Source organism: Ranitomeya imitator, chromosome 7 (assembly GCF_032444005.1).
Source record: "Ranitomeya imitator isolate aRanImi1 chromosome 7, aRanImi1.pri, whole genome shotgun sequence".
Classification (NCBI taxonomy): Eukaryota; Metazoa; Chordata; class Amphibia; order Anura; family Dendrobatidae; genus Ranitomeya; species Ranitomeya imitator.
In genome coordinates, this window is record NC_091288.1 from 123,716,183 (window position 1) to 123,742,907 (window position 26,725).

General features: G+C 48.5%; 1 long non-coding RNA gene across 1 annotated transcript; it reads right to left on the minus strand.

Moving 5' to 3' along the window:
- Window positions 1-20,202: 20,202 nt before the first annotated feature.
- Window positions 20,203-21,292, minus strand: LOC138644880 (uncharacterized). The gene is made up of 2 exons (XR_011314676.1): window positions 21,154-21,292; window positions 20,203-20,934 (listed from the first exon to the last, which is right to left on the minus strand). It is a non-coding gene; the product is annotated as an uncharacterized lncRNA (long non-coding RNA).
- Between the last annotated feature and the right edge of the window lie 5,433 nt (window positions 21,293-26,725).

Genomic DNA, 26,725 nt, shown 5'->3' on the forward strand with positions numbered 1-26,725 from the left:
CCATGTGGGCCAGGTGTCAATTCACTGCTTGTGCTGGGTTGAGGAGCACTTTCTTGCAAATCAACATCACTTGTGGCCCGCAAAACCCTATACCTGACCTTGCAACGCGACCAGTTTCTATTGCCCCTTGAGAAGCATCCTCCTCCCATAAATATTCATCCCCATCATCCTCCTCCTCCTCCTCTTTGTCCGCCACCTCGTCCAGGAAAGTTCCCTGACCAGACAATGGCTGACTGTCATCAAGGCTCCCCTCCTCCTCGGCTGCAGACGCCTGCTCCTTTACAGTTAGGTCCATATATATTTGGACAGAGACAACATTTTTCTAATTTTGGTTATAAACATTACCACAATGAATTTTAAACAAAACAATTCGGATGCAGTTGAAGTTCAGACTTTCAGTTTTCATTTGAGGGTATCCACATTAAAATTGGATGAAGGGTTTAGGAGCTTCAGCTCCTTAACATGTGCCACCCTATTTTTAAAGGGACCAAAAGTAATTGGACAATTGACTCCAAGGCTATTTCATGGACAGGTGTGGGCAATCCATTCATTATGTCATTCTCAATAAAGCAGATAAAAGTCCTGGAATTGATTTGAGGTGTGGTGCTTGCATTTGGAAGGTTTTGCTGTGAAGTAAACTTGCGGTCAAAGGAGCTCTCTATGCAGGTGAAACAAGCCATCCCTTAAGCTGCGAAAACAGAAAAAACCCATCCGAGAAATTGCTAAAATATTAGGAGTGGCAAAATCTACAGTTTGGTACATCCTGAGAAAGAAAGAAAGCACTGGTGAACTCATCAATGCAAAAAGCCCTGGGCGCCCACGGAAGACAACAGTGGTGGATGATCGTAGAATAATCTCCATAGTGAAGAGAAACCCCTTCACAACAGCCAACCAAGTGACCAACACTCTCCAGGGTGTAGGCGTATCAATATCCAAATCTACCATAAAGAGAAGACTGAATGAAAGTAAATACAGAGGGTTCACCGCACGGTGCAAGCCACTCATAAGCATCAAGAAGAAAAAGGCTAGACTGGGCTTTGCTAAAAACATCTAAAAAAGTCAGCACAGTTCTGGAAGAACATTCTTTGGACAGATGTAACCAAGATCAATGTCTACAAGAATGATGGAAAGAGAAAAGTATGGCGAAGGCGAGGTACAACTCATGATCCAAAGCATACCACATCATCTGTAAAACACGGCGGAGGCAGTGTGATGGCTTGGGCATGCATGGCTGCCAGTGGCACTGGGTCACTAGTGTTTATTGATGATGTGACACAGGACAGAAGCAGACGAATTAATTCTGAGGTATTCAGAGCCATACTGTGTGCTCAGATCCAGCCAAATGCAGCCAAACTGATTGGTTGTCGTTTCATACTACAGATGGACAATGACCCTAAACATAGAGTCAAAGCAACCCAGGAGTTTATTAAAGCAAAGAAGTGGAATATTCTTGAATGGCCAAGTCAGTCACCTGATCTCAACCCAATTGAGCAGCATTTCACTTGTTAAAGACTAAACTTCAGACAGAAAGGCCCACAAACAAACAGAAACTGAAAGCCACCGCAGTGAAGACCTGGCAGAGCAACAAAAAGGAGGAAACACAGCGTCTGGTGATGTCCATGAGTTCAAGACTTCAGGCAGTCATTGCCAAGAAAGGGTTTTCAACCAAGTACTAAAAATGAACATTTTATTTAAAATTATTGAATCTGTCCAATTACTTTTGGTCCCTTTAAAAACAGGGTGGCACATGTTAAGGAGCTGAAACTCCTAAACCCTTCATCCAATTTTAATGTGGATACCCTCAAATGAAAGCTGAAAGTCTGAACTTCAACTGCACCTGAATTGTTTTGTTTGAAATTCATTGTGGTAATGTCTATAACCAAAATTAGAAAATTGTTGTCTCTGTCCAAATATATATGGACCTAACTGTATGTGCGTCAAACTTTGCATCAGCAGACGCATTAGTGGGATGCTCATGCTTATGATGGCATTGTCTGCACTTACCAGCCGTGTGCATTCCTCAAAACACTGAAGGACTTGACAGAGGTCTTGGAGCTTTGACCACTGCACATCAGACAACTCCATGTCTGCAATCCTACTGCCTGCCCGTGTATGTGTATCCTCCCACAAGTAAATGACAGCACACCTTTGTTCGCACAGCCTCTGAAGCATGTGCAGTGTGGAGTTCCACCTTGTTGCAACGTCGATTATTAGGCGGTGCTGGGGAAGATTCAGCGATCGCTGATGGTTCAACATACGGCTAGAGTGTACGGGCGACCGGCGGATGTGCGAGCAAAGTCTTCGCACCTTCAGGAGCATGGCTGGTAACTCCGGATAATTTTTCAGGAAGCACTGTACCACCAGGTTCAAGGTGTGAGCCAGGCAAGGTATGTGTTTCAGTTCTGAAAGGGCTATGGCAGCCATAAAATTCCTTCCGTTATCACTGACTACCTTGCCTGCCTCAAGATGTACACTGCCCAGCCATGACTGAGTTTCTTGCTGCAAGTACTCGGACAGTCAGGGCCGTATTTGCCACTAGGCACTCGAGGGCACGTGCCTAGGGCGGCGACATTGCGGGGGGCGGCACCTGGGCAAGGATTTTTTTTTTCTTTTTAGTCACAAACGCGACCGACCGCAAAACCCCGCCCCCCGCCCGCCTTGAAGATGATACTCACCTGCTCCAGCCTCCAGCGATGCCTGTTCTCACCATCTGTAGCGCGTCCTGAGTGAGCGGTAACATGGTATTGAGCAGTATCACATGACCGCTCACTCAGGAAGAAGGCGCTGCGGCGGGACAGAGCGCCAGAGGGATGTCGGCGGCTGCGGCACTCGCGGTGTGTGGGACAGGCAGCTGACAGGTGAGTATGAGGGTCGGGACAGGGGACGATTTTCTGCAGGGAGGAAGGGGGGCGATGATGTTCTGCAGGGAGGAAGGGAGGGCGATGATGTTCTGCAGGGAGGAAGGGGGGCGATGAAGTTCTGCAGGGAGGAAGGGGGGCGATGAAGTTCTGCAGGGAGGAAGGGGGGGCGATGAAGTTCTGCAGGGAGGGAGGGGGGGCGATGAAGTTCTGCAGGGAGGGAGGGGGGGCGATGAAGTTCTGCAGGGAGGGAGGGGGGGCGATGAAGTTCTGCAGGGAGGGAGGGGGGGCGATGAAGTTCTGCAGGGAGGGAGGGGGTGCGATGAAGTTCTGCAGGGAGGGAGGGGGGGCGATGAAGTTCTGCAGGGAGGGTGGGGGGCGATGAAGTTCTGCAGGGAGGGTGGGGGGGCGATGAAGTTCTGCAGGGAGGGTGGGGGGGCGATGAAGTTCTGCAGGGAGGGTGGGGGGGCGATGAAGTTCTGCAGGGAGGGTGGGGGGGCGATGAAGTTCTGCAGGGAGGGTGGGGGGGCGATGAAGTTCTGCAGGGAGGGTGGGGGGGCGATGAAGTTCTGCAGGGAGGGTGGGGGGGCGATGAAGTTCTGCAGGGAGGGTGGGGGGGCGATGAAGTTCTGCAGGGAGGGTGGGGGGGCGATGAAGTTCTGCAGGGAGGGTGGGGGGGCGATGAAGTTCTGCAGGGAGGGTGGGGGGCGATGAAGTTCTGCAGGGAGGGTGGGGGGCGATGAAGTTCTGCAGGGAGGGTGGGGGGGCGATGAAGTTCTGCAGGGAGGGTGGGGGGGCGATGAAGTTCTGCAGGGAGGGTGGGTGGGCGATGAAGTTCTGCAGGGAGGGTGGGTGGGCGATGAAGTTCTGCAGGGAGGGTGGGGGGGCGATGAAGTTCTGCAGGGAGGGTGGGGGGGCGATGAAGTTCTGCAGGGAGGGTGGGGGGGCGATGAAGTTCTGCAGGGAGGGTGGGGGGGCGATGAAGTTCTGCAGGGAGGGTGGGGGGGCGATGAAGTTCTGCAGGGAGGGTGGGGGGGCGATGAAGTTCTGCAGGGAGGGTGGGGGGGCGATGAAGTTCTGCAGGGAGGGTGGGGGGGCGATGAAGTTCTGCAGGGAGGGTGGGGGGGCGATGAAGTTCTGCAGGGAGGGTGGGGGGGCGATGAAGTTCTGCAGGGAGGGTGGGGGGGCGATGAAGTTCTGCAGGGAGGGTGGGGGGGCGATGAAGTTCTGCAGGGAGGGTGGGGGGGCGATGAAGTTCTGCAGGGAGGGTGGGGGGGCGATGAAGTTCTGCAGGGAGGGTGGGGGGGCGATGAAGTTCTGCAGGGAGGGTGGGGGGGCGATGAAGTTCTGCAGGGAGGGTGGGGGGGCGATGAAGTTCTGCAGGGAGGGTGGGGGGGCGATGAAGTTCTGCAGGGAGGGTGGGGGGGCGATGAAGTTCTGCAGGGAGGGTGGGGGGGCGATGAAGTTCTGCAGGGAGGGTGGGGGGGCGATGAAGTTCTGCAGGGAGGGTGGGGGGGCGATGAAGTTCTGCAGGGAGGGTGGGGGGGCGATGAAGTTCTGCAGGGAGGGTGGGGGGGCGATGAAGTTCTGCAGGGAGGGTGGGGGGGCGATGAAGTTCTGCAGGGAGGGTGGGTGGGCGATGAAGTTCTGCAGGGAGGGTGGGTGGGCGATGAAGTTCTGCAGGGAGGGTGGGTGGGCGATGAAGTTCTGCAGGGAGGGTGGGTGGGCGATGAAGTTCTGCAGGGAGGGTGGGTGGGCGATGAAGTTCTGCAGGGAGGGTGGGTGGGCGATGAAGTTCTGCAGGGAGGGTGGGGGGGGCGATGAAGTTCTGCAGGGAGGGTGGGGGGGGCGATGAAGTTCTGCAGGGAGGGTGGGGGGGGCGATGAAGTTCTGCAGGGAGGGTGGGGGGGGCGATGAAGTTCTGCAGGGAGGGAGGGGGGATGATGTTCTGCAGGGAGGGAGGGGGGAGATGAAGTTCTGCAGGGAGGGAGGGGGGCGATGAAGTTCTGCAGGGAGGGTGGGGGGCGATGAAGTTCAGCAGGGAGGGTGGGGGGCGATGAAGTTCTGCAGGGAGGGTGGGGGGGCGATGAAGTTCTGCAGGGAGGGTGGGGGGGCGATGAAGTTCTGCAGGGAGGGTGGGGGGGCGATGAAGTTCTGCAGGGAGGGTGGGGGGGCGATGAAGTTCTGCAGGGAGGGTGGGGGGGCGATGAAGTTCTGCAGGGAGGGTGGGGGGGCGATGAAGTTCTGCAGGGAGGGTGGGGGGGCGATGAAGTTCTGCAGGGAGGGTGGGGGGGGCGATGAAGTTCTGCAGGGAGGGTGGGGGGGCGATGAAGTTCTGCAGGGAGGGTGGGGGGGCGATGAAGTTCTGCAGGGAGGGTGGGGGGGCGATGAAGTTCTGCAGGGAGGGTGGGGGGGCGATGAAGTTCTGCAGGGAGGGTGGGGGGGCGATGAAGTTCTGCAGGGAGGGTGGGGGGGCGATGAAGTTCTGCAGGGAGGGTGGGGGGGCGATGAAGTTCTGCAGGGAGGGTGGGGGGGCGATGAAGTTCTGCAGGGAGGGTGGGGGGGCGATGAAGTTCTGCAGGGAGGGTGGGTGGGCGATGAAGTTCTGCAGGGAGGGTGGGTGGGCGATGAAGTTCTGCAGGGAGGGTGGGTGGGCGATGAAGTTCTGCAGGGAGGGTGGGTGGGCGATGAAGTTCTGCAGGGAGGGTGGGTGGGCGATGAAGTTCTGCAGGGAGGGTGGGTGGGCGATGAAGTTCTGCAGGGAGGGTGGGTGGGCGATGAAGTTCTGCAGGGAGGGTGGGGGGGGCGATGAAGTTCTGCAGGGAGGGTGGGGGGGGCGATGAAGTTCTGCAGGGAGGGTGGGGGGGGCGATGAAGTTCTGCAGGGAGGGTGGGGGGGGCGATGAAGTTCTGCAGGGAGGGTGGGGGGGGCGATGAAGTTCTGCAGGGAGGGAGGGGGGATGATGTTCTGCAGGGAGGGAGGGGGGAGATGAAGTTCTGCAGGGAGGGAGGGGGGCGATGTTCTGCAGGGAGGGGTGATGTTCTGCAGCTGTCGTGGTCCTGTAGAGTTATCGGACATGTTTGTCTTCTCTGTTGGGCGCAGATGGAGCAGATAACAGCAGATGACCCCCATCCTCCGCGGAGTCCCATCCACACTGGGAGATCCCGCGTCCGCAGTCGCTTGTGCCGGTGTCGCCCGCGTGGATCAGCGCCGTCCTCCCGCGGAAATATCCGGTGATCAGACAGCGAGGCTTCTACTTTGATATTCCGACCTATAGCGCCGCTCCTCTGGTGAAAGTGAGTGCAGGCGTCACATGACCGGCAGCCGCGTGCTATCCTGCACGTGTCCACGGCTACAGAGCGCTCTGTCCCCGCCGTTCTCCGGTGTCTCCTGGTGCTGCAGCTTCAGCCGCCATTTCCATTATATTGCAGGATGTCAGCGCCGGACCGAGCGTTCAACCGGATCTCCTGAGACAAGTGGACGAGGAGCGCAACACCCCGAAAGGTGAGCGGAGGATACAATGTAACAACCACAGGAAGGTAGACCCCGGCAACCAGATCCAACAGTTACAATAGGAGATGTCACAGCTCACCTCCTCCTCCTTAAAGGGAACCTGTCACCCCCAAAATCGTAGGTGAGGTAGGCACACCGGCATCAGGGGCTTATCTACAGCATTCTGGAATGCTGTAGATAAGCCCCCGATGTATCCTAAAACATGAGAAAAAGACATTATATTATACTCACCCAGGGGCGTTCCCGCTGTTCGTCCGTGTCCGGGGCCTCCCATCTTCATCAGATGACGTCCTCTTCTGGTCTTCACGCCGCTGCTCCGGCACAGGCGTACTTTGCCTGCCCTGTTGAGGGCAGAGTAAAGTACTGCATTGCGCAGGTGCAGGGAAAGGTCAGAGAGGCCCGGTGCCTGCGCACTGCTGTGCTTTGCTCTGCCCTCAATAGGGCAGGCAAAGTACAACTGCGCCGGAGCTGCGGCGTGAAGACCAGAAGAGGACGTCACCTGATGAAGATGGGAGGCGCCGGACGCGGACCAACAGCGGGAACGCCCCTGGGTGAGTATAATATAACGTCTTTTTCTCATCTTTTAGGTTACATCGGGGGCTTATCTACAGCATTCCAGAATGCTGTAGATAAGCCCCTGATGCCAGTGGGCTTACCTCACCCGCGATTTTGGGGGTGACAGGTTCCCTTTAACACCCTCGCATAGAAGTGAATGGTCCCCACAATACAGCCTGATGTTACTTACATATTACAGTGTCACCCGGGCTCAGTACATGGGGTGTCGCGCCCGTCACCCGGGCTCAGTACATGGGGTGTCGCGCCCGTCACCCGGGCTCAGTACATGGGGTGTCGCGCCCGTCACCCGGGCTCAATACATGTGGTGTCTTGCCCATCATCGGGCTCAGTACATATGGTGTCTCGCCCGTCACTCGGGCTCAGTACAGTCATGGTCAAAAGTATTGACACCCCTGCAATTCTGTCAGATAATACTCATTTTGTTCCTGAAAATGATTGCCGACACAAATTCTTTGGTATTATCTTCATTTAATTTGCCTTAAATGAAAAAACACAAAAGAGAATGAAGCAAAAAGCAAAACATTGATCATTTCACACAAAACTCCAAAAATGGGCCAGACAAAAGTATTGGCACCCTCAGCCTAATACTTGGTTGCACAACCTTTAGCCAAAATAACTGCGACCAACCGCTTCCGGTAACCATCAATGAGTTTCTTACAAAGCTCTGCTGGAATTTTAGACCATTCTTCTTTGGCAAACTGCTCCAGGTCCCTGACATTTGAAGGGTGCCTTCTCCAAACTGCCATTTTTAGATCTCTCCACAGGTGTTCTATGGGATTCAGATCTGGACTCATTGCTGGCCACCTTAGAAGTCTCCAGTGCTTTCTCTCAAACCATTTTCTAGTGCTTTTTGAAGTGTGTTTTGGGTCATTGTCCTGCTGGAAGACCCATGACCTCTGAGGGAGACCCATCTTTCTCACACTGGGCCCTACATTATGCTGCAAAATTTTTGGTAGTCTTCAGACTTCATAATGCCATGCACACGGTCAAGCAGTCCAGTGCCAGAGGCAGCAAAGCAACCCCAAAACATCAGGGAACCTCCGCCATGTTTGACTGTAGGGACCGTGTTCTTTTCTTTGAATGCCTCTTTTTTTCTCCTGTAAACTCTATGTTGATGCCTTTGCCCAATAAGCTCTACTTTTGTCTCATCTGACCAGAGAACATTCTTCCAAAACGTTTTAGGCTTTTTTAGGTAAGTTTTGGCAATCTCCAGCCTGGCTTTTTTATGTCTCGGGGTAAGAAGTGGGGTCTTCCTGGGTCTCCTACCATACAGTCCCTTTTCATTCAGATGCCGATGGATAGTATGGGATGACACTGTTGTACCCTAGGACTGCAGGGCAGCTTGAACTTGTTTGGATGTTAGTCGAGGTTCTTTATCCAACATCCGCACAATCTTGCGTTGAAATCTCTTGTCAATTTTTCTTTTCCATCCACATCTAGGGAGGTTAGCCACAGTGCCATAAGCTTTAAACTTCTTGGTGACACTGCACACGGTAGACACAGGAACATTCAGGTCTTTGGAGATGGACTTGTAGCCTTGAGATTGCTCATGCTTCCTCACAATTTGGTTTCTCAAGTCCTCAGACAGTTCTTTGATCTTCTTTCTTTTCTCCATTCTCAATGTGGTACACACAAGGACACAGGACAGGCGTGGCCATTATACAGTATGGAGTATCATGTGTGGCCATTATACAGTATGGAGCATCATGTGGGACCATTATACAGTATGGAGCATCATGTGTGGCCATTATACAGTATGGAGCATCATGTGTGGCCAATGGCCATTTTACAGTATTGAGCATCATGTGTGGCCCTTATACAGTATTGAGCATCATGTGTGGCTATTATACAGTATGGAGCACTGTGTGGCCATTATACAGTATGGAACATCATGTAGGGCCATTATACAGTATGTGGAGCACTGCATAGCCATTGTACAGTATGGAGCACTGCGTGGCCATATTTTTTTTGGTTTTAATGTATATGAAACAGTGTGATCAGCAGTGCTAAATGGGTGTGGTTGGGACTTGGATATGGGTGTGATTAGTTGTGAAATGGGTGTGGTCAGAGGCGTGGCCTAAAATTTGCCACGGCGCACTACGTGCGCCGCAACCTTTAGACCTTTTTCCCTTCAAAAGCTGGGAGGTATGGCACCGCATTTCCCAGATCACACCAAGTACCGCAAATCCCATAGGGAAGGAATGAATGAAACCAAACGCAGTGTTGCCGTAAGTGATCCATTACGTGGCAGATGCAGAAAAACTGCCTGATCTGCTGCAAAAGGCAACTTTCACAACAGCGATTCTTCACAAAGTCACTGCCGATAATGTCATACTCACCAGAGGGGGAGGCAGCGCTAAAAGTGCCTAGGGCAGCAGAAACTCTAAATACGGCCCTGCGGACAGTACTTCCGCGGTGTGTCTGTTGTCGCCCAAACACTTACATCACACACATATGCTCTTTTCTTAAAAATCTGGTAATTAAGTAAATACAACACACAGAGTATAGTTTCTCTAGGCATAAAATATTTTATGGTGATAATATATTTTGAAAATAATGAAATCACAACTGAGAAACAGCATAATCTTGCCAGGGAGTAGCACCCTGAGGAGAAACAAAATAATTTGAGAAAATATCTCCCACTTTTATTTCAGAAAGGGGACGGCGCGGAGGAGGGCCATGTGGTGTTGATCTACTCACATTGGGCAACATTTCTTCACCAATAACAAATGACGGACAATCATGAAGACTAGTAAAATTGTGCAAAACAACACACGCTTTAATAACTTCATTAATAGTAGCCTCACTCAGCTGAATGGCAGACTGGAGGAGACGCCATTTGGCACACAGAATCCCAAAGGCACACTCCACCAGTCTTCGCGCCCTGGAAAGCCTCAAATTAAAAACACGCCGCCGGTGATCCAGGTTGCGCCTGGGATAAGGCCTCATGATATTCCTTGTCAATTGGAAGGCCTCATCTCCCACAAGAACATATGGCACTGCTTCAGCATTGGAGCCTGGGAGATGTGGTGGTGGGAGGTCTAACTGGTTTTCACGTAGCCGCCGACCCATAATAGACAAATTGAACACCCTTGAGTCTCCTGTTCGCCCATAGGCCCCAATGTCTACAATTATAAACCTGTAGTTACTGTCAACTACAGCTAACAGAACTACAGAGAAAAACTGCTTATAATTGTAGAATTGGGAGCCAGAGTTCGGCGGCTTACGCACCCTGATATGTTTCCCATCCAGGGCTCCAATGCAGTGGGAGAAGTCACAAGTGTCATTGAACCCACGGGCTATTTTGAGCCAATCAGCCATTTTTGGCTCAGGCATGACAAGTTCATGTAGTTTCGCCCATATTTCACTACATGTTGAGCGCACAATGCCAGAAATCGTGGAGCGACCAATGAGAAACTCCAGGTGTAGTCCCGCATAAGACAATCCAGTTGACAGGAAGCTGAAAGGACACAACAAATCATATTAGGTAACAATAGTTTAGACAAAACATGAAAAAGCGCAAGTATGTTGTTTACTTAAAAACACAGGAATATCAATTAAATTAATCGATATTTACCTAGGGTACATAAGTAGAACATTAAAAATACATATTTTTATTGTGGCTTTATCCTAAGTAACACATATATTTTAAAATAGCTGCTAGCAAACAACCCCGAAAAAAACATCATCAACATACAGTATTTGAGAATGTTCAATACATATCGTAAGGTAAGGAGAAGATGCTCCTCTGCGGATATGCTTTTTCGCATCCTGGTGTCCTGATATGTGAGTCCTGGACGTACTGTCTCCAACAAGATATCAAATGTTGCTATTGTCATTCGACAGTATAGGTAAAACTTATCAGGATGTGCATGCAGAGCTGTATAGAGCCTCTGGAAATGGCCTTTAGTGAGGCGTTGGGTCAAAAGAGGGTGCACCCACATTCTTCTTCTCCTCCTTCGCGGATCTACAATCACAGGGTATGGCTGGCCAAACCAACGCGACAAGACCCAGTTAAACAAAACCCGCTGAGTTGGGGTGAAGTGCAGTAGGTCAGACATGGTGCAAACGTTACCACAACACACCAACAGATGCACAACAACAAAATGGCCATATGGGAGGGTGCCACCTGTTGTAGAGGCCTTAAATAGGGTTGTTGATGCTGATTTAAATTACTTTCAGGCTCCAAAACCGTTGAATGTCCATTTTGTCAGGTTGCATGGAAAAAACGCATTACGGATGTCATACGGATTACATACGCAACATTACATGCGCAAAATACGCGACCACACCTTGCCAACGGATTACATACGGATCACGATTTATGGATTTTTTCTGCGTATTACGGCTGTAAAAAACGGACCATATTTCCCTACGCTGAGTGTGACGCCGGCCTTACAAATACTCGGAGATCCCCCGAGCAACGAGTATACTCACTCATCATTAGTTGGAAGTAAAAGATACTAAAGCTCATCACAGCAGCCAGTTTCTTGCTATTGTAACTGATAATGCTTCAAACATGAGAAGTACAATTAAACTGATGAATGAGAATAATGAAGGTGAACAGCAGCAAGAAGAACATTTCACATTCAGTATGTTGGAGATGGAAGGCCACAGTCCTGTTCCCATAATGGAGGAACGAACAGATATTACTACATGTGGAGATACGGGGGTCAGTGGGTGGTCTCATCCACTGGTCTGACTGTCTTTAGCAAAACTGCATGGACCAGTGCTTATACCACTGAATGCCCACTCTCTCTCCCCATGAGCAGAACACTACTGAGACAACACAGAGTAAGAGTAAAACAGTGTTGAAATACTTTATTGAACCACAACACACAATAGCAAAAAGAACAGTTCCAGCACAGTATTAATATTTATTTATATAGCACGATTCCATGATGCTGTACATGAGAAGGGGTTAGATAAAAATACAAATATCCAATTCAAATTAGCTTTATTAGCAGGACTAAGTACATGTTAGCATTGCCAAAGCATATGGTAAAATTAGGGGGATGGGGGGGGGGGGGGGTAGGTAGGCATATAGAGGTCCAGGATATATCAGGCTCCTTTTAGACTATAGGGGACATGTTTAGAGTAGGGTATAGGAGTCCATGGCATATCAGGCTCTTTAGTCGGGGGATAGGGACGTTTCCAGGGTGGGGAATAGGAGTCCATAACATATCAGGCTCTTTAGTCTGGGGATAGGGACATGTCCAGAGTGGGGTACAGGAGTCCATGACATATCAAGCTCCTCTTAGTCTGTGGCAAGCACTGACATATTCCGCTGCTATGGCTGTTGCACTTTCCTCTTCCCCCAGTATTATCAGTAGTTTCTCTTCCTCCTCCACGGAGGTGAAGTCTGGGAGGAGATCAGACAGTGTCCTGAGGTGAGTGTCCCTCACTGCGGAGTATTTGGGGCACCTCAGCAGAAAGTGGGCCTCATCCTCCATGGCCTCCTGAGGGCACTGCTGGCAGAGTCTGCTCTCTCGGGGCTTGCAGTTCTGTCGGTGCCTCTCGGATTCGATGAGTAGGCTGTGGGCACTCAGTCTGTATTGGCTCAGTATCTGTAGCTCTTTGGGGTTTTCTAGTTTCTCTAGATATGGGGCCAATTTGTATTCCCTCTGTAGGCTCTGGTATATAACCAGTTTCTGGGATTTGTTTATGTCGTTCCTCTAGATGCTGAGATATTCTTCTTTGACTTTGTGTACCATCTTCTGGATTTCACCTTTTGTCAGGCCATGTAGGTTGATGGCTTGGTCAGACTGACTTTGGGTACTTTTTGTTGGGAGGCTTCTTGGGGCTTCCTGGTGTAGGATAACTTTGTGATGGTAGGAGCTGGGACTGCTACTTTGTAGATTACCCTTCAAAGACAGCGCCTTGTTCTTTATTGTGATGTCTAATGGGAGTCTGCCCTGCTCTGCATTTCAAAAGACTGACCGTCACATCCAAACATAGACTAAGAGAATACCTGGTAGCCACTTTACGGCATCTCTCTTATACCAGGTCCTAAACTTGCCTTTCCTCGCTGAGAATAAATGTCTCCTTCTGAATGGGTACCTGCGAAACCTCTTCTTGGACTAAAATTCTCTCTCTCTATGGAGGGGTAAGTGAAAATTGGCCATTTTTATGCGCTAAACGCTCTCATTTTTCATATTTCTAGTGCAGTAATGCAGTTCAATCTTCGTGTTTCATGTTTGCATGTTTTAGTGCTGCAGTGTGCTGCCTTATTTATTTGACTATATATGAGTTGGCGACTCTAGGTTCAGCACCTGTTCACACTTAGTCTATGTTTGGATGTGACGGTCAGTCTTTTGAAATGTATTCTTTAGCCTTTTGACTGAGCACTCCTCCTCCTAGTCACAGGTGTTTTAATTACAGCAGGTCCATTACCCCTCCTGTTATGAAAGGTAATTCAGTACCACAATGGACATAGAGGTCAGCGCACATACAGTGACCTGGCAATAACCCAAAAAACAAGAACGAGCTCTGAGACGTGGGAACTCTGTTGACCGCAATCCCTAATCCTCTCCAACCACACTAAAGGCAGCTGTGGATTGCGCCTAACGCTCCCTATGCAACTCGGCACGGCCTGAGAAACTAGCTAGCCTGAAGATAGAAAATAAGCCTACCTTGCCTCAGAGAAATACCCCAAAGGAAAAGGCAGCCCCCACATATAATGACTATGAGTTAAGATGAAAAGACAAACGTAGAGATGAAATAGATTTAGCAAAGTGAGGCCCAACTTTCTGAACAGAGCGAGGATAGGAAAGGTAACTTTGCGGTCAACACAAAACCCTACAAAAACCACGCAAAGGGGGCAAAAAGACCCTCCGTACCGAACTAACGGCACGGAGGTACACCCTCTGCGTCCCAGAGCTTCCAGCAAGCAGAAAAAAACAAATTGACAAGCTGGACAGAAAAAAACAGCAAACAAATAGCAAAGAGGAACTTAGCTATGCAGAGCAGCAGGCCACAGGAACGATCCAGGAGGAAACAGGTCCAATACTAGAACATTGACTGGAGACCAGGATCAAAGCACTAGGTGGAGTTAAATAGAGCAGCACCTAACGACTTCACCACATCACCTGAGGAAGGAAACTCAGAAGCTGCAGTACCACTTTCCTCCACCAACGGAAGATCACAGAGAGAATCAGCCGAAGTACCACTTGTGACCACAGGAGGGAGCTCTGCCACAGAATTCACAACAGTACCCCCCCTTTGAGGAGGGGTCACCGAACCCTCACCAGAGCTCCCAGGACGACCAGGATGAGCCATATGAAAGGCACGAACAAGATCGGGAGCATGGACATCATAGGCAAAGACCCAGGAATTATCTTCCTGAGCATAACCCTTCCACTTAACCAGATACTGGAGTTTCCGCCTTGAAACACGAGAATCCAAAATCTTCTCCACAATATACTCCAACTCCCCCTCCACCAAAACCGGGGCAGGAGGATCAACAGATGGAACCATAGGTGCCACGTATCTCCGCAACAATGACCTATGGAATACGTTATGTATGGAAAAAGAATCTGGAAGGGTCAGACGAAAAGACACAGGATTAAGAACCTCAGAAATCCTATACGGACCAATAAAACGAGGTTTAAACTTAGGAGAGGAAACCTTCATAGGAATATGACGAGAAGATAACCAAACCAAGTCCCCAACCCGAAGTCGGGGACCCACACAGCGTCTGCGATTAGCGAAACGTTGAGCCTTCTCCTGGGACAAAGTCAAATTGTCCACTACATTTGTCCAAATCTGCTGTAACCTGTCCACCACAGTATCCACACCAGGACAGTCCGAAGACTCAACCTGCCCTGAAGAGAAACGAGGATGGAACCCAGAGTTGCAGAAAAACGGTGAAACCAAGGTAGCCGAGCTGGCCCGATTATTAAGGGCGAACTCAGCCAAAGGCAAAAAGGACACCCAGTCATCCTGATCAGCAGAAACAAAGCATCTCAGATATGTTTCCAAGGTCTGATTGGTTCGTTCGGTCTGGCCATTAGTCTGAGGATGGAAAGCCGAGGAAAAAGACAAGTCAATGCCCATCCTACCACAAAAGGCTCGCCAAAACCTCGAAACAAACTGGGAACCTCTGTCAGAAACGATATTCTCTGGAATGCCATGTAAACGAACCACATGCTGGAAAAACAATGGCACCAAATCAGAGGAGGAAGGCAATTTAGACAAGGGTACCAAATGGACCATCTTAGAGAAGCGATCACAGACCACCCAAATGACTGACATCTTTTGAGAGACGGGAAGATCTGAAATAAAATCCATAGAGATATGTGTCCAAGGCCTCTTCGGGACTGGCAAGGGCAAAAGCAACCCACTGGCACGAGAACAGCAGGGCTTAGCCCGAGCACAAATCCCACAGGACTGCACAAAAGTACGCACATCCCGCGACAGAGATGGCCACCAAAAGGATCTAGCCACTAACTCTCTGGTACCAAAGATTCCAGGATGACCAGCCAACACTGAACAATGAACCTCAGAGATAACTTTATTTGTCCACCTATCAGGGACAAACAGTTTCTCCACTGGGCAACGATCAGGTTTATTAGCCTGAAATTTTTGCAGCACCCGCCGCAAATCAGGGGAGATGGCAGACACAATTACTCCCTCTTTGAGGATACCCGCCGGCTCAGATACACCCGGAGAGTCGGGCACAAAACTCCTAGACAGAGCATCCGCCTTCACATTTTTAGAGCCCGGAAGGTATGAAATCACAAAGTCAAAACGGGCAAAAAACAACGACCAACGAGCTTGTCTAGGATTCAACCGCTTGGCGGACTCGAGATAAGTCAAGTTCTTATGATCAGTCAAGACCACCACGCGATGCTTAGCTCCTTCAAGCCAATGACGCCACTCCTCGAATGCCCACTTCATGGCCAGCAACTCTCAATTGCCCACATCATAATTTCGCTCAGCAGGCGAAAACTTCCTGGAAAAGAAGGCGCATGGTTTCATCACCGAGCAATCAGAACTTCTCTGCGACAAAACAGCCCCTGCTCCAATCTCAGAAGCATCAACCTCGACCTGGAACGGAAGCGAAACATCTGGTTGACACAACACAGGGGCAGAACAAAAACGACGCTTCAACTCTTGAAAAGCTTCCACAGCAGCAGAAGACCAATTGACCACATCAGCACCTTTCTTGGTCAAATCGGTCAATGGTTTAGCAATACTAGAAAAATTGCAGATGAAGCGACGATAAAAATTAGCAAAGCCCAGGAACTTTTGCAGACTTTTCAGAGATGTCGGCTGAGTCCAATTATGGATGGCTTGGACCTTAACAGGGTCCATCTCGATAGTAGAAGGGGAAAAGTTGAACCCCAAAAATGAAACCTTCTGAACACCAAAGAGACACTTTGATCCCTTCACAAACAAACAATTAGCACGCAGGACCTGAAACACCGTTCTGACCTGCTTCACATGAGACTCCCAATCATCCGAGAAGATCAAAATGTCATCTAAGTACACAATCAGGAATTTATCCAGGTACTCTCGGAAGATGTCATGCATAAACGACTGAAACACTGATGGAGCATTGGCAAGTCCGAATGGCATTACAAGATACTCAAAATGGCCCTCGGGCGTATTAAATGCAGTTGTCCATTCATCGCCTCGCTTAATACGCACAAGATTATACGCACCACGAAGATCTATCTTGGTGAACCAACTAGCCCCCTTAATCCGAGCAAACAAATCAGATAACAATGGCAAGGGGTACTGAAATTTAACCGTGATCTTATTTAGAAGGCGGTAATCTATACAAGGTCTCAGTGAACCATCCTTCTTGGCTACAAAAAAGAACCCTGCTCCTAATGGCGACGATGACGGGCGAATATGCCCCTTCTCCAAAGACTCCTTCACATAACTCCGCATAGCGGTGTGCTCAGGCACAGACAAATTAAACAGTCGATCTTTTGGGAATTTACTACCAGGAATCAAATCGATAGCACAATCACAATCCCTATGTGGAGGTAGGGTATCGGACTTGGGCTCATCAAATAAATCCCGGTAATCAGACAAGAACTCAGGAACCTCAGAAGGGGTGGATGACGAAATAGTCAGAAATGGGACATCACCATGTACCCCCTGACAACCCCAGCTGGACACAGACATGGATTTCCAATCTAATACTGGATTATGGACTTGTATCCATGGCAACCCCAGCACGACCACATCATGCAGATTATGCAACACCAGAAAGCGAATAACCTCCTGATGTGCAGCTGGGTCCAGTACTGAGGCTTATTCTTGGCCAAAGGCGTAGCATCAATTCCTCTCAATGGAATAGGACACTGCAAGGGCTCCAAGAAAAACCCACAATGCCTAGCATACTCCAAGTCCATCAAATTCAGAGCAGCGCCTGAGTCCACAAATGCCATGACAGAATACGATGACAAAGAGCAGATCAAGGTAACGGACAGAAGAAATTTTGACTGTACCGTACCAATGGTGGCAGACCTAGCGAACCGCTTAGTGCGCTTAGGACAATCAGAGATAGCATGAGTGGAATCACCACAGTAGAAACACAGCCCATTCAGACGTCTGTGTTCTTGCCGTTCAACTCTGGTCAAAGTCCTATCGCACTGCATAGGCTCAGGTTTAAGCTCAGGTAATACCGCCAAATGGTGCACAGATTTACGCTCGCGCAAGCGTCGACCGATCTGAATGGCCAAAGACATAGACTCATTCAGACCAGCAGGCATAGGAAATCCCACCATGACATCCTTAAGGGCTTCAGAGAGACCTTTTCTGAAAATAGCTGCGAGCGCACCTTCATTCCACTGAGTGAGTACGGACCACCTTCTAAATTTCTGACAATATACCTCTATTTCATCCTGACCCTGACACAGAGCCAGCAAATTCTTCTCTGCCTGATTCACAGAATTAGGCTCATCGTACAGCTATCCGAGCGCCAGGAAAAACGCATCGATATTACTTAATGCAGGATCTCCTGACGCAAGAGAAAATGCCCAGTCCTGAGGGTCGCCACGCAAAAAAGAAATAACGATCCTAACTTGTTGAACTGGGTCACCAGAGGAGCGAGGTTTCAAAGCCAGAAATAGTTTACAATTATTTTTGAAACTCAGAAATTTAGTTCTATCTCCAAAAAACAAATCAGGAATAGGAATTCTCGGTTCTAACATAGAATTCTGAACCACAAAGTCTTGAATACTTTGTACTCTTGCCGTGAGCTGATCCACACATGAAGACAGACCTTTAATGTCCATTGCTACACCTGTGTCCTGAACCACCCAAATGTCTAGGGGAAAAAAAAAGGCAAAACACAGTGCAGAGAAAAAAAAATGGTCTCAGAACTTCTTTTTTCCCTCTATTGAGAATCATTAGTACTTTGGGCCTCCAGTACTGTTATGAAAGGTAATTCAGTACCACAATGGACATAGAGGTCAGCGCACATACAGTGACCTGGCAATAACCCAAAAAACAAGAACGAGCTCTGAGACGTGGGAACTCTGTTGACCGCAATCCCTAATCCTCTCCAACCACACTAAAGGCAGCCGTGGATTGCGCCTAACGCTCCCTATGCAACTCGGCACGGCCTGAGAAACTAGCTAGCCTGAAGATAGAAAATAAGCCTACCTTGCCTCAGAGAAATACCCCAAAGGAAAAGGCAGCCCCCACATATAATGACTGTGAGTTAAGATGAAAAGACAAACATAGAGATGAAATAGATTTAGCAAAGTGAGGCCCAACTTTCTGAACAGAGCGAGGATAGGAAAGGTAACTTTGCGGTCAACACAAAACCCTACAAAAACCACGCAAAGGGGGCAAAAAGACCCTCCGTACCGAACTAACGGCACGGAGGTACATCCTCTGCATCCCAGAGCTTCCAGCAAGCAGAAAAAAACAAATTGACAAGCTGGACAGAAAAAAACAGCAAACAAATAGCAAAGAGGAACTTAGCTATGCAGAGCAGCAGGCCACAGGAACGATCCAGGAGGAAACAGGTCCAATACTAGAACATTGACTGGAGGCCAGGATCAAAGCACTAGGTGGAGTTAAATAGAGCAGCACCTAACGACTTAACCACATCACCTGAGGAAGGAAACTCAGAAGCAGCAGTACCACTTTCCTCCACCAACGGAAGCTCACAGAGAGAATCAGCCGAAGTACCACTTGTGACCACAGGAGGGAGCTCTGCCACAGAATTCACAACACCCTCCATAGAGAGAGAGAATTTTAGTCCAAGAAGAGGTTTCACAGGTACCCATTCAGATGGAGACGTTTATTCTCAGCGAGGAAAGGCAAGTTTAGGACCTGGTATAAGAGAGATGCCGTAAAGTGGCTACCAGGTCCACATAAAATTGGCCATTTTTATGCGCTAAACGCTCTCATTTTTCATATTTCTAGTGCAGCAATGCAGTTCAATCTTCGTGTTTCATGTTTGCATGTTTTAGCGCTACAGTGTGCTGCCTTATTTATTTGCCCTGCTCTGCAGGCGCTATTTGATGTGCTCTGATGGACTTGGAGAAGATGCTTGCAGAACTCTGGGTGGAATATTTCAGTTGACCCAGCATCCTACTTTGACCAGTTTAGGTATGAGACTGGGCCCCAGACCTCACTGCCGTACAGAAGGATTGGGGCAATGATGGAGTCAAAGATTTTTAGCCAGACGGTTACTTTTGCCTTGAGATGGTACAGCGCCTTCTGATGGCATAGAAGGCTTTGGATGCCTTGTCTTTTAGTAACTCTATGGCTTGCTTGAAGCTCCCTGACTGGCTGATTCTAGGCCCAGGTAGGTGTACCTGTTGGTTTCTGTAAGTGGACGGTTGTCTATCATAAAGGTAGGATGGCCAGTAGGTTTCTGCTTTCTTCTCTGGAACACAATGATATTAGTTTTCCTCTGGTTGATTGGCAGTGCCCATGCGCTGCTGAAAGTCTCTAAGATTTTCAGATGATCTTGGAGGCCTTTCTCAGTTGGTGATAACAGCACAAGATCATCTGCATATAGCAGAAATTTCACCTAGGTGAGTCCTGGTGCTGAGGAGGACTCTAGGGCCACTGCCAGCTCATTAATGACCTGGCCATTTTTTGCAATTCTGACCAGTGTCCCTTTATGAGGTAATAACTCAGGAAAGCTTCAACGGATCCTAGCGATTCTGAGATTGTTTTTTCGTGACATATTGGGCTTCATGTTAGTGGTAAATTAAGGTCAATAATTTCTGCGTTTATTTGTGAAAAAAACGGAAATTTCGCGAAAAATTTCACAATATTCACATTTTTAATTTTTATTCTGTTAAACCAGAAAGTTATGCGACACAAAATAGTTAATAAATAACATTTCCCACATGTCTACTTTACATCAGCACAATTTTGGAAACAACATTTTTTTTTGCTAGGAAGTTATAAGGGTTAAAATTTGACCAGTGATTTCTCATTTTTACAACAAAATTTACAAAACCATTTTTTTAGGGACCACCTCACATTTGAAGTCAGTTTGAGTGTTCTATATGGCTGAAAATACCCAAAAATGACACCATTCTAAAAAGTGCACCCCTCAAGGTGCTCAAAACCACATTCAAGAAGTTTATTAACCCTTCAGGTGTTTCACAGCAGCAGAAGCAACATGGAAGGAAAAAATGAACATTTAATTTTTTAGTCACAAAGATGATCTTTTAGCAACAATTTTTGTTATTTTCCCAAGAGTAAAAGGAGAAACTTGAACACGAAAGTTGTTGTCCAATTTGTCCTGAGTAGTAATAGAGGGAAAATGGTGTGCACTCAGGTCTAAATTCCGAGGTGCTCGCGTAACGGACCTTGATGGCCCCAGAGCTAAGTGGTAGAAATTCGCCGCACACTCTTAAATGCTGGTTTGCAGACGTGTATTCACACTTTTATTCCAAAAGTTGTTTCAGACAGAAAAATATACCCCAAGCAGTGTAGAGATAAAGTATGATATAACAACCCAACGTTTCGACCCTCCTGGGTCTTAGTCATGGGGTTACTAGTGAAGACAAAAAAACAAAGTATAAGACACTGAATCATATATACATTATATACATTATGTACAAAGGAATACAAGGTAACAGGATTTAGCATGGTAGCATAGGTATGGTTTCCAACGTGAATAAAAGAGACGGGGCTGCCAGTACTAGTTGTAGCATTATACTAGAACAAGATACACTATAATGTAGTAGAAAATCATATGACAGGCCAGTATTACCTTGGTTGTAGATGCCAAACTAGAAGGTGGAGGATGTAGGACCCTTAGACTTAGGGTAACCGAAACTGCAATGGATAATGGGAATATTATCAGGGAGGTAAGCCAACAAAATTAGTAAGTCTAGGAATATGGGTAGCTGCATGGTATAGTTGATATTAGTGGTGCCATGGTGATAACGCAATAGATAGCTCCACCCAGGATGGCTGAAATGTGCACGCAGGGACGCAGAGGTAGGAAATGGCCATAAGATATTAGGCTGCGGTAGTGTAAAATGGTGCAGCAATAGGGGCTCATCAATTTGTCCTGAGTACGCTGATACCTCATATGTGGGGGTAAACCACTGTTTGGGCGCACAGCAGGGCTCGGAAGGGAAGGAACGCCATTTGGCTTTTTTAATGAAAAATTGGCTCCAATCTTTAGCGGACACCATGTCGCGTTTGGAGAGCCCCTGTGTGGCTAAACATTGGAGCTCCCCCACAAGTGACCCCATTTTGGAAACTAGACGCCCAATGTAACTTATCTAGATGCATAGTGAGCACTTTGATCCCCCAGGTGCTTCACAAACTGATCCGTAAAAATGAAAAAGTACTTTTTTTCACAAAAAAAGTTCTTTTAGCCTCATTTTTTTCATTTTCACATGGGCAACAGGATAAAATGAATCATAAAATTTGTTGGGCAATTTGTCCTGAGTACACAGATACCTTACATGTGGGGGTAAACCACTGTTTGGGCACATGGTAAGGCTCGGAAGGGAAGGAGCGCCATTTGACTTTTTCAATGAAAAATTATCTCCATCGTTAGCGGACACCATGTCGCGTTTAGAGAGCCCCTGTGTGCCTAAACATTGGAGCTCCCCCACAAGTGACCCCATTTTGGAAACTAGACCCCCCAAGGAACTTATCTAGATACATAGTGAGCACTTTAAACCCTCAGGTGCATCACAAATTGATCCGTAAAAATGAAAAAGTACTTTTTTTTTCACAAAAAATTACTTTTAGCCTCAATTTTTTCATTTCCACATGGGCAACAGGATAAAATGGATCCGAAAATTTGTTGGGCAATTTGTCCTGAGTACAAAGATACCTTACATGTGGGGGTAAACCACTGTTTGGGCACATGGTAAGGCTCGGAAGGGAAGGAGCGCCATTTGACTTTTTCAATGAAAAATTATCTCCATCGTTAGCGGACACCATGTCGCGTTTAGAGAGCCCCTGTGTGCCTAAACATTGGAGCTCCCCCACAAGTGACCCCATTTTGGAAACTAGACCCCCCAAGGAACTTATCTAGATACATAGTGAGCACTTTAAACCCTCAGGTGCTTCACAAATTGATCCGTAAAAATGAAAAAGTACTTTTTTTTTCACAAAAAATTACTTTTAGCCTCAATTTTTTCATTTCCACATGGGCAACAGGATAAAATGGATCCGAAAATTTGTTGGGCAATTTCTCCTGAGTAAGCCGATACCTCATATGTGGGGTAAACCACTGTTTGGTCGCACGGCAAGGCTTGGAAGGGAAGGCGCACCATTTGACTTTTTGAATGGAAAATTAGCTCCAATCGTTAGCGGACACCATGTCGCGTTTGGAGAGCCCCTGTGTGCCTAAAGATTGGAGCTCCCCCACACGTGACCCAATTTTGGAAACTAGACCCCATAAGGAACTTATCTAGATGCATAGTGAGCACTTTAAACCCCCAGGAGCTTCACAGAAGTTTATAACACTGTAATGGACCTGGTGCTTAGGAGCACCCGGAATGACCTGCTCTGGGAAGTGGGAACTCTGCTGACCGCAACCCCTAATCCTATCACACAACTAGAAATAGCCGTGGAGCGTACCTAACACTGCCTAGATGCCTCTTCACAGCCTAAGAGCTAACTAGCCCTAGAGAAAGAAAATAAAGCCTACCTTGCCTCAGAGAAATTCCCCAAAGGAAAAGGCAGCCCCCCACATATATTGACTGTGAGTTAAGATGAAAGTCACAAACACAGAAATGAAACAGGTTTCAGCAAAGGGAGGCCATTCTTACTAAACAGACTGAGGATAGGAAAGGTATCTTTGCGGTCAGCACAAAAAACTACAAAAAGACCACGCAGAGTGAGCAAAAAGACCTCCGCACCGACTCACGGTGCGGAGGTGCCACTCTGCATCCCAGAGCTTCCAGCTAGCAAGGCAAAATCATGATAGCAAGCTGGACAAGGAAACAATGAACAAATAATTAACTAGCAGGGACTTACCGTATATACTCGAGTATAAGCCGAGATTTTCAGCCCAAATTTTAGGGCTGAAAGTGCCCCCCTCGGCTTATACTCGAGTCACGGTAGCGGTGGGGTCGGCAGGTGAGGGGCTGAGGGCGCTGGGGTATACTTACCTAGTCCCAGCGATCCTCGCGCTGTCCCTGCCGTCCCACGGGCTTCGGCGCTGCAACTTCTTCCTCTCTTCAGCGGTCACGTGGGACCGCTCATTACAGAAATGAATAAGCGGCTCCACCTCCCATAGGGGCGGAGCCGCTTATTCATTTCTCTAATCAGCGGTGCCGGTGACCGCTGATAGAGAAAGAAGCTGCAGCGCCGAAGACAGGAGGGGACAGCGCGAGGATCGCCAGGACTAGGTGAGTATGTTATATTCACCTGTCCTCGTTCCAGCCGCCGGGCGCCGATCCATCTTCCCGGCCGGCGCCTCCATCTTCCCGGCGTCTGCGCTCTCTGACTGATCAGGCAGAGGGCGCGATGACGCATATAGTGTGCGCGGCGCCCTCTGCCTGATCAGTCAGAGCAGAGACGCCGGGAAGATGGAGGCGCCGGAACGAGACGCTGGGAGCTGCAATCAAGGGAGGTGAGTATGTGTTTTTTTTTTTTTATTGCAGCAGCGGCGGCGGCAGAGATTAATGTGGAGCATCTATGGGGCACAGTGAACGGTGCAGAGCACCGTATAAGGCACAGCTAGGGGGCACAATGAACGGTGCAGAGCACCGTATAAGGCACAGCTAGGGGGCACAATGAACGGTGCAGAGCACCGTATAAGGCACAGCTAGGGGGCACAATGAACGGTGCAGAGCACCGTATAAGGCACAGCTAGGGGGCACAATGAATGGTGCAGAGCACCGTATAAGGCACAGCTAGGGGGCACAATGAACGGTGCAGAGCACCGTATAAGGCACAGCTAGGGGGCACAATGAACGGTGCAGAGCACCGTATAAGGCACAGCTAGGGGGCACAGTGAACGGTGCAGAGCACTGTATATGGCACAGCTAGGGGGCACAATGAACGGTGCAGAGCACCGTATATGGCACAGCTATGGGGCACAATGAACGGTGCAGAGCACCGTATATGGCACAGCTAGGGGGCACAATGAACGGTGCAGAGCACCGTATAAGGCACAGCTAGGGGGCACAGTGAACGGTGCAGAGCACTGTATATGGCACAGCTAGGGGGCACAATGAACGGTGCAGAGCACCGTATATGGCACAGCTATGGGGCACAATGAACGGTGCAGAGCACCGTATATGGCACAGCTAGGGGGCACAATGAACGGTGCAGAGCACCGTATAAGGCACAGCTAGGGGGCACAATGAACGGTGCAGAGCACCGTATAAGGCACAGCTAGGGGGCACAATGAACGGTGCAGAGCACCGTATAAGGCACAGCTAGGGGGCACAGTGAACGGTGCAGAGCACTGTATATGGCACAGCTAGGGGGCACAATGAACGGTGCAGAGCACCGTATATGGCACAGCTATGGGGCACAGTGAACGGTGCAGAGCACCGTATATGGCACAGCTATGGGGCACAATGAACGGTGCAGAGCACTGTATATGGCACAGCTAGGGGGCACAGTGAACGGTGCAGAGCACTATATGGGGCACAGCTATGGGGAAATATGAATGGTGTAGAGCACTATATGGCACAGCTATGGGGAAATAATGATCTATTTTTATTTTTGAAATTCACCGGTAAATGCTGCATTTCCACCCTAGGCTTATACTCGAGTCAATAAGTTTTCCCAGTTTTTTGTGGCAAAATTAGGGGGGTCGGCTTATACTCGGGTCGGCTTATACTCGAGTATATACGGTAGCTTCTGCTGGAGTAGACAGGTCATCAGAAAGATCCAAGAGCGAACTGAACCAGTACAAGAACATTGACAGCTGGCATGGAGTAACGATCTGAGTGGAGTTAAATAGAACAGCCAGCCAAAGAATAAACTACGTCACCTGTGGAAGGAACCTCAGAAGCAGCAGCTCCACTCACAGCCACCAGAGGGAGTCCATGGACAGAACTCACCGAAGTACCATTCATGACCACAGGAGGGAGTTCGATAACAGAATTCACAACATAACACAGAGCCGCGAAAATAAAAAATAATTTTTCTTTCCTCAAAAATGATTTTTTAGCCCGGAATTTTTTATTTTCCCAAGGGTAACAGGAGAAATTGGACCGCAAATGTTGTTGTCCAGTTTGTCCTGAGTACGCTGATACCCCATATGTGGGGGTAAACCACTGTTTGGGCGCACGGCAGGGCTCGGAAGGGAAGGCATGCCATTTGGCTTTTTGAATGGACAATTAGCTCCAATCATTAGCGGACACCATGTCGCGTTTGGAGAGCCCCTGTGTGCCTAAACATTGGAGCTCCCCCACAAGTGACACCATTTTGGAAAATAGACCTCCCAATGAACTAATCTAGATGTGTGGTGAGCACTTTGAACCCCCAAGTGCTTCACAGAAGTTTATAACGCAGATGCATGAAAATAAAAAATAATTTTTCTTTTCTCAAAAATGATTTTTTAGCCCGCAATTTTTTATTTTCCCAAGGGTAACAGGAGAAATTTGACCCCAAGATTTGTTTTCCAGTTTCTCCTGAGTACACTGATACCCCATATGTGGGGGTAAACCACTGTTTGGGCACATGCCGGGGCTCAGAAGTGAAGTAGTGACGTTTTGAAATGCAGACTTTGATGGAATGCTCTGCGGGCGTCACGTTGCATTTGCAGAGGCCCTGATGTGGCTAAACAGTAGAAACCCCCCACAAGTGACCCCATTTTGGAAACTAGACCCCGAAAGGAACTTATCTAGATGTGTGGTGATCACTTTGAACCCCCAAGTGTTTCACAGAAGTTTATAATGCAGAGCCGTGAAAATAATAAATACGTTTTCTTTCCTCAAAAATAATTATTTTGCCCATAATTTTTTATTTTCCCAAGGGTTACAGGAGAAATTGGACCCCAAAAGTTGTTGTCCAGTTTCGCCTGAGTACGCTGATACTCCATGTGTGGGGGTAAACCACTCTTTGGGCACACGTCGGGGCTCAGAAGGGAAGTAGTGACTTTTGAAATGCAGACTTTGATGGAATGGTGTGCGGGTGTCACGTTGCGTTTGCAGAGCCCCTGGTGTGCCTAAACACTAGAAACCCCCCACAACTGACCCCATTTTAGAAACTAGACCCCCCGAGGAACTTATCTAGATATGTGGTGAGCACTTTGAACCCCCAAGTGCTTCACAGACGTTTATAACGCAGATGCATGAAAATAAAAAATAATTTTTCTTTTCTCAAAAATGATTTTTTAGCCCGCAATTTTTTAT